Below are 9,061 nucleotides of genomic sequence, written 5' to 3'. Positions count from 1 at the left end.
GCACTTTAATTGTATTATTTCGCATCTCAGAAAAGTCATTTATAAAGTAACAATTTACTATTTTTAAAATAGAGAAAGTAAACAAAGTAAACAGATTAAATGACCATCTCAAAATCACACAATTAGAAGTTAGAGCTGAACTCAGGTATTGTGATTTTTTGTTGTTGTTTTTTACAAGTGGATTAGTGTTATAAGTCAGGAGTAGAAATGAGGCACAAATAGAAGCATGCGACACCCAAACACAACCAAATTTGCTATTTTTTGGAAAAAAAAAATATGACAATTGTATAATTAGCCACTTCCTCCCTCAGAAGCTTGTTAGAGGAGAGGAGGGAATGAGTCCTATGGCAGAGCAAATAGGTGTTCCTGAGTTTTAGAATGATCTCTTGGGGCTCTTTCAAAGCCTGTTTAAAGGCTCACGCTGAGACTTCACAGTGAATACAGCCAGACCCAGCAGAATGCTGAAGCCCTGGGCACTGATTTTGGTGTGCATTATGGGCTGGGATTCTGGCTCTGGTCTAGGTAGGATCAGTAGAGGCCATGGGTGAGGGTGGCCACCATGCACATACAGTCTGTTGATTCCATTGGGTTTTCATGGGTCTTAGAAAGGAACTTTTCCTTAAACTATAGTTTGCTGTGGACATTGAAGCAAAAGCCCTCAATGACTGGGGACTGCAGTGGTCCAAAGGGAGCTTCCAGAGTCACTGAGCCAAGAGCTGTTAAGTATGAGGGGGGAAAAAAAATGTGATCTTACCTATTGAATATACTGTCATCTGTGGAAACAATTCATAAGAACCAATGATTTGTGGAAACTATTTGAACAAGAAAGAATTAAAGCATTTCAGGCATTTGTGCCAGAAATGAGTATAGGTATTTTAACCTAATATACCTAATTCTATAGGTATTTTAACTTCTTAGCTCAGGAGAATTTCCAGTCCCAATTTGTGTTTCAGGTAACTGCTGAGCTTTATGTATTTGCATGGGTGAATGTTGATTGTATGATCGTACATTGAGGTTGCCTTTTTTTTTTCATTCAGCTATTAAAGAGAATAAGGAAATACATAAAATATGTAGCTGTTTTTAAATGTCTTTATTTTATTTCATTATTTTAGTATTACTTCTGGGTGTTCCAGTTTTAAATCAATTGAGGAAAACTTAAATTTCCTAATCTTAAGATATGGCATACCTCAAATGGCTAGTGAAACTCCAATCCAGATAGTAAAATTAAGGTTTCTGATACTTGCTTCAAAAAACTTTTGGCTTATGTGGGTTCTATGTGTTCATATTTACCACATTAGACATGATATTTATTGGTACATTTTTAAGGTAGTTATGTTGATGGACATTTTTATGAAACTTTTTTTTTCTAGAAAAATAGCATTGTTTATATTTTTGGCAATCTTTCATGTTTGACTTTACAAAAGATAGCTATAGATTCTTAAGTTTGTACATTTAATTCATTGTAATATGTTGTTACAATTGAAGTATTTGAAGAAAGGAAGAAGTGTAATAGTCTTTTCAGGTAATTTTGGATATTCTTTGAAAAGTATCTGTTTAATTAGTTCAAAATGGAAAAACGGAAACTACATATACTCTTCTTGCTGAACCCACCAAATTTAAAAAAAAAAAAAAGACTACATGAAAAAGTGGATTTCAGCACACTACATATCAAACAATTAGGAAAGTGGAAATATGGGTCTATATAAATGAATGATGAACACTGGAAATACAACACTTAAAAATTCCTGTTTATACAGTGTATTAGGATTCTCTAGAGGACTAAAACCAATGAAATGTACATATAATTATAAAAGGATTTTTATTAGATTGACTTATATGATTAGAGGCTGGATAGTCCCACAGTGGCTGTCTGCAAGCTAAAGAGCCAGAGAAACCAATAGTCCAAGAAGTAGTAAGCCTCATAAGAGGAAGTAAGGATGCAGCAGCAGTCCTAGACTGAAGGCCTAACAGCTCCCTAGAGGGTCACTGGTGTGAGTCCAAGTTCAAAAACTGAAGAAGCTGAAGTCTGGTATCAGCAGGTGATGGCAGCACCAAAAAAACACTCCTGCTCAAAAAAAAAAAAAAAAAACACTGAGCTTGCACAGGAGGCCAGCTTTCTACTCCATCCAAGGGTGAATCTTCTTACCTAATTTACTAACCATCATCTGTGCAAATACCCTCATAGACACCCAAAAAGAAGTGTGCTTTACCAATTCTCTAGGCATCTATCTTGAAATTTACAACCAAGATTAAACACCACAAAAGCATTTTAACTGAATAATTACATAAAATCCAACCTTTTCAGCTTGCTCAGTCAACAGGTACAACACAATAAATAAATCAGGATGAGTGACCAATCATGTCACTTCTTTCAAAAATATGCCTGTGATTACCGCCTATGTATAATTCAGTTCAGACACTGAATGCAAAGTTTGTTGTATTATATTTTTTCCTGGTAAGACATTCAGTTTTTAACATATTAGGAAAACAAATAATTGAAAAGCAGGAAGGATGAAAATGCAGCAAAAAGCATGTACTCCCTTTGCAAGTGAAAACAAAGTCCATTATAAATGGAGTTATAGAAGGAATACCTTGCAGAGAATGTTAGTACCTTTGAAAGGACTAAGTAGAGGTTGTGATAGAAAGAGGTTGTGATAAAAAGAATGAAGGTGTCCCAAAGGAGGTGACACTGGCAAAAAGAACTTCACTTTGGAGAAAGTCTCCTCAATTTAATGACATTAAAAGTGCAATGTTTAAAATGCTGGAAGGTGATCCAAACTTTGAAAGAAATACAAGTCAATGCCATAGAGATGTTTATTTTAAGTTATGAGAGGAAGAAAGGTAAGTACTGTTTAAACTATGTTTTTAAAAAGATTCTCAAAATTTCTAATGTTTTATATATCACATATTTTCCTGTTTTTTTAAATTATACAATTACCACTGACTGAGAGCTTTTAGTTTTTTGAAGACATTTTAAAAAGTCAGAACAACTTAATTTTCCTATATATAGTTTATTTTGTATAGTTTAAGCGTTCATGGTCATTTCTATGGTCCTTCATTCTCAGGCAAAGCATCAACTGCCTATATGTGGTAAACATTTTATACTTTGCATGAAATAGTATAAGTGTTTGAGAATAGATTGCATAGACTGATAAATTGATGAATCATATGGTAAACCCTAAAGCAACTACTAAAATAACAGTTATGTCTAGTAATCCAAGATCGGAAAACAGAAACTTCTAGAAGAGGAGCAAAAGGGGAGGGGGAAGAACAAAGGGAACAAGTAGAAAATCTAACTCTGTAAGGGTAAAGTCTATCATATTACATCAATAAATGTGTAAGGTAAATAGTCTAAACATTTCAAATAAAATTCAGAAATAGATTTTTTTTAAAGACCAAGTTATAGTCACACCCTGCTTATCAGTAGGGATATATGTTCTGAGTACATAAGTGATAAAATAATTGTGTGAACACCACAGTGCACATGCACAGAATATGATGTCATTTGGTGATACGATCTTATGAGATAACCATCAAATCAATATGAGCAGTCCCTCATTGATTGTATAGGTTGCATGACTGTATATGCTGCCTACAAATATACTTTAAATATAAACACAAAGTAGATTCAGCTGAAAAGATGGAAAAGATTTTGCTGACACTTGCCAAAAGAAATATTGACTGGCTTATTTTATGCAAACTAGATTTTATACAAAGATTTTTATTTGAGATGAAAGTCATGATGATATAGTGAATCAAATTTTTATGCATCTTTTTTATGACAGCTTTAATAAACATGAAATAGACACTGGTAACTGAAAAGAGAAATTGACAAGTCCCTAAATATAATCTGAGAAATAGGTAGAAAATCAGCAAAGGTAAAATAGTACTATATATAGTACATGATATGATAGAACACTCCACGCCCAACAATAGAAGAATGCACATGCGCAGGCAACATTTGTCAAAATTGACCATAAAATAAGTCTCATTTTGGAAATCTCAAGTCATTCGAAGTACATTTTCTGCTTTCAATGGAATTAAATTAGAAATCAATATCAAAAGGATTCCTAGAAAATCCTCAAATAGTTGGAAAGGACATCTCTAGACACTATGAAGAAAAAAATTTAAGCAATTTTAAAATGAAAATGGAAACAACACTAGAATGAAGTGTGCTGCTAAACAAGTTCTTAGGGGAGTACAGATTAAAAAAATAAGGCCTCCAGTTAATGATCTTAGCCCTAAGAAAGTAGAAAAAGTGAATTAAATCAAAGAAGGTAGAAGAAAGAAAATAAGGTCAAAGCTGATTTGATGAAACACCAAAAGGTAGGGGGGCAGGAGTCAATGATTTTCAAGTAGAAGTCAGAAAATCATTCAAAGTCAATAAAGAAACATTAAAAAACTACACATTACCAATGTCAAGAATAAGAAGTAACATCACTATAGATTGCAAAGAAAGGATGATAAGATAAAATTATGAATGATATTCACCAACAAATTCCATAGCATAGATGAAATGGAAAGTTTCTTCAAAGTCAAGTTACCACCATTCACTCAAGAAGAAAGAACATAGGTAACCCAATATTGCTTAAATTGATGTCTTCAACATCCTCACATAAAGAAAAATTTAGGCTTTTCTATTTTACCAAACATTTTGGGCAGAATTCTACTTAATCTATGAGAATTGAAGAGGATAGTGTTTTTCAACCCATTCTGAAGTAAGGATTACATTGATATTGAAATCTAGAAATGGGGATGAAAACTTCAGACAATATTACTCATTAACATAAGTGCAAAACTTGCTAAATGAATTTTTAGCAAATCTAACAAGAAGAATGCATCATGACCAAAAAGGCAAAAGTTTGTTAACCATAACAACAAAAGTACAACTGACAAGTAGGATTTATCACAATAATATAGGCTTTTAATTTGAAAATCAATGAATTTCAGTGTATTAAGAAAGAAGAAAAGTTTTTATTATTATCTAATATGCTTGAAGGGAACTTCCCCCCCTTGAATGATTTTTAATATTCTTGTTCTTTATAATGTGTTAGGCCAATTACACATTTTTGCATTTCTGTCTGAGGAGTCTGGAAATAGTTGAAACAGTTCCTAAATATTGATGACTATCTGACAATGGAAAAGAAGATTAGAACAAAAAAGTGAGGAAAAGATAGGAAATAAGCCATGGGAATGTTACTCCAAATTAAAAAAAAAAACTGCACACTTATTTTCAATACTCTTCTTGATTGGTAATAGTAATGGAGTAGAAATTTTTTTGTTGTTACTGTCTTCAAATGTGAGAAACGTTTATGCTTAGTTCAGTCTTTCTGAATAAACCACCAGGGTCTATTGCTTTATAGAATTCACCCAAACTTCTCTTCTGAGGGGAGTTATGTCTAGTTGAAGCTTATTCTGAACAGTTTTTCTGTCACATCATGGAATAAATGAGTATTTTTGCTTACTTGATACCGTAGTTCATATTTAGACTAAACACTCCTAATGGTGGTGTATAAACCATTTGTTCCTGCTAGTGAAGAGAAAGGGAGCCCTCAGAGATCCTAGGGATTTATACTGATATGTAAGCTAATATGAAGCTCCCAAAGAGTATGCCCTTTATAAATATCTCATCAGTGAACTAGCACTGGAATTAAGAATTTTCTTAGTCTTCTACTTGATTTTGCACTAAATGGATTGCCATGTAGGTAGGTCTGAAGTTCTCTTTAATGTAAATATTGCACATTTTTTAAAAGCTTATAATCAAGAGAGCAGAGCCGCCACCTGCGCCCATAAAAGACCCAGCTACCCGCTGGCGTGGCAGTCACATCACGCCATTTGGAGTAGGGGCCGAGCAGAGCTGCCGTCCGAGCCCACAAGGTAGGCAGACCTGCGACCGACCAGCAGAACAGGCCCAGCGACCTGCAGGCTTGGTAGTCATGTCACCCCAATTGGAGTAGGGACAGAACAAAACCGCCGCCTACTCCCGGAAGAGGCCCAGCGACCCGCGGCCGTGGTAGTCACGTCACCCCAATTGGAGTGGGGGCAGAGCAGAGCCGCCGCCCGTGCCCGCAAGGTAGCCAGACCTGCGACTGACCGGAGGAACAGGGCCAGCGGCCTGCCGGCATGGTAGTCACGTCACCCCAATTGGAGTAGGTGCAGAGCAGAGTGGCCACCGGCGCCCAGAACAGGTCCAGCGACCCGCCGGCATGGTAGACACATCACTCCAATTGGAGTAAGGGCAGAGCAGAGCTGCCACCCGCGCCTGCAAGGTAGGCAGACCTGCGACCGAACGGCAGAACAGACCCAGCGGCCTGCTAGTGTGGTAGACAGATCACCCCAATTGGAGGAGGAGCACAGCCGCTGCCCGCCCTGCAAGGGAGACTTTTCAACTATACAAGAGCATTATAAATATATAGGGGGAAAATTTCAAAAACACAACAGTTTCACCAAGCAGAAAGCAACGCGAGCAGTATGAAAAGACAAGGAAAGAAAGGACCACAAGCAATGTAGGTCAACTCAACATTAGAAGAGGTAATAGCTGCAGCAGATGGAATGTCAGATAAAGAATTCAGGATATACATGCTTCAGATGATCTGGAGTCTCAAGGAAGACATTAGACAGCAAAATCAGACAATGAAAGATCAATTTGACAGTGGATACATAAACAAATCCAAGAAACAAAAGATCAACTATACAGGGAGATAGAGGTAATAAAAAACAAACAAACAGAAATCCTAGAAATGCAGGAAGCAATAAACCAACTTAAAAACTCAATTGAGAATACTAGCAGCAGAGTAGAACACTTAGAAGATAGAACATCAGACAATGAAGACAAAGTATTTCAACTTGAAAAGAACATAGACAGCTCAGCAAGACTGTTAAGAAACCATGAGCAGAACATCCAAGAAATATGGAATAACATAAAGATACCAAACTTAAGAGTCATTGGGATACAGGAAGGCATAGAGGTTCAAACCAAAGGAATGAGCAATCTATTCAATGAAATAATACAAGAAAACTTCCCAGACTTGAAGAATGAGACAGAATCCCAAATCTTAGAAGCTTACAGGACGCGGAATGTGCAAAATCATAAGAGATCCACACCTAGAAACATTATAATGAAGATGCCCAACATACAGAATAAGGAGAGAATTTTAAAAGCTACAAGAGAAAGGAAGCAGATTACATTTAGGGGTAAACCAATCAGGATAACAGCTGATCTTTCAACACAGACTCTGAAAGCTAGAAGATCCTGGAATAACATATTTCAAACCCTGAAAGAAAATGGGTTCCAACCAAGAATCGTGTATCCAACGAAATTAAGCTTCAGGATGGAAGATGAAATTAAAACTTTCCACGATAAACAAAAGTTAAAAGAATTTGCAGCTAGAAAACCATCTTTTCAAAACATACTTGGCAAAACATTACAGGAAGAGGAAATGGAAAATATCAATGAAAACCAACAGTGGGAGGTAGGACAGTTAAGGGGGGAAAATAATCAAAGAGGAAAACAAACCATGTTTAGTAACATAAATAAACAAATATGGCTGGAAGTACAAACCATATCTCAATAATAACCCTAAATGTTAATGGCTTAAACTCACCAATTAAGAGACACAGGCTAGTAGAATGGATCACAAAACAAGACCCAACAATATGCTGCCTACAGGAGACACATTTGATAGGAAAAGATATACATAGACTGAAGGTGAAAGGTTGGGAAAAATCATATCACTCATAGGGACTTTGGAAACAAGCAGGAGTGTCCATACTCATATCAAATAAAATAGATTTCAAGCCAAAGTTAATCAAAAGGGATAAAGAGGGACACTACATACTGCTCAAGGGAACCATACACCAACAAGACATAATAATCATAAATATATATGCCCCAAACAATGGTATAGCTATGTTCATCAAGCAAACTCTTCTCAAGTACAAGAGTCTAATAGACCACCATACAATAATCATGAGAGACTTCAACACACCTCTCTCACCATTGGACAGATCGTTCAAACAAAAGTTGAATAAGGAAACTATAGAACTCAATAACACAATTAATAACCTAGACTTAATTGACATATATAGAATATACCACCCAACATCAAGCAGTTACACTTTTTTCTCAGCAGCACATGGATCCTTCTCAAAAATAGATCATATATTATGTCACAGGGCAACTCTTAGACAATACAAAGGAGTAGAGATAATACCATGCATCTTATCTGATCATAATGGAATGAAACTGAAAATCAACAATAAAAGAAGGAAGGAAAAATCATGCATCACTTGGAGAATGAACAATAGGTTGCTGAATGATCAATGGGTTATAGAAGACATCAAGGAGGAAATTAAAAAATTCTTAGAGATAAATGAAAACACAGACACATCATATCGGAATCTATGGGACACATTGAAAGCAGTTCTAAGAGGAAAATTCATTGCTTGGAGTTCATTTCTTAAAAAAAGAAAAAACCAACAAATAAATGATCTCATACTTCATCTCAAAATCCTAGAAAAAGAAGAGCAAAACAATAGCAAAAGAAGTAGAAGGCAAGAAATAATTAAATCAGAGCTGAAATTAATGAAATAGAAACAAAAGAAACAATTGAAAAAATTGACAAAACTAAAAGTTGGTTCTTTGAAAAAATAAATAAAATTGACAGACCCTTAGCCATGCTAATGAAGAGAAGAATAGAGAGAACTCAAATTACTAGCATACGGGATGAAAAAGGCAACATCACAACAGACACTTCAGAAATACAGAAGATAATCAGAAATTATTTTGAATCCTTATACTCCAATAAAATAGAAGATAATGAAGGCATCGATAAATTTCTTAAGTCATTTGATCTGCCCAGATTGAGTCAGGAGGATATAGACAACCTAAACAGACCAATATCAATTGAGGAAATAGAAGAAACCATCAAAAGACTACCAACTAAGAAAAGCTCAGGACCAGATGGGTATACAGCAGAGTTTTACAAAACCTTTAAAGAGGAACTAATACCAATACTTTTCAAGCTATTTCAGGAAATAGAAAAAGAGGGAGAACTTCGAA

This window comes from Ictidomys tridecemlineatus, chromosome 12, assembly GCF_052094955.1.
Source record: "Ictidomys tridecemlineatus isolate mIctTri1 chromosome 12, mIctTri1.hap1, whole genome shotgun sequence".
Classification (NCBI taxonomy): domain Eukaryota; kingdom Metazoa; phylum Chordata; class Mammalia; order Rodentia; family Sciuridae; genus Ictidomys; species Ictidomys tridecemlineatus.
Note: the sequence above shows the minus strand (reverse complement) of the source record.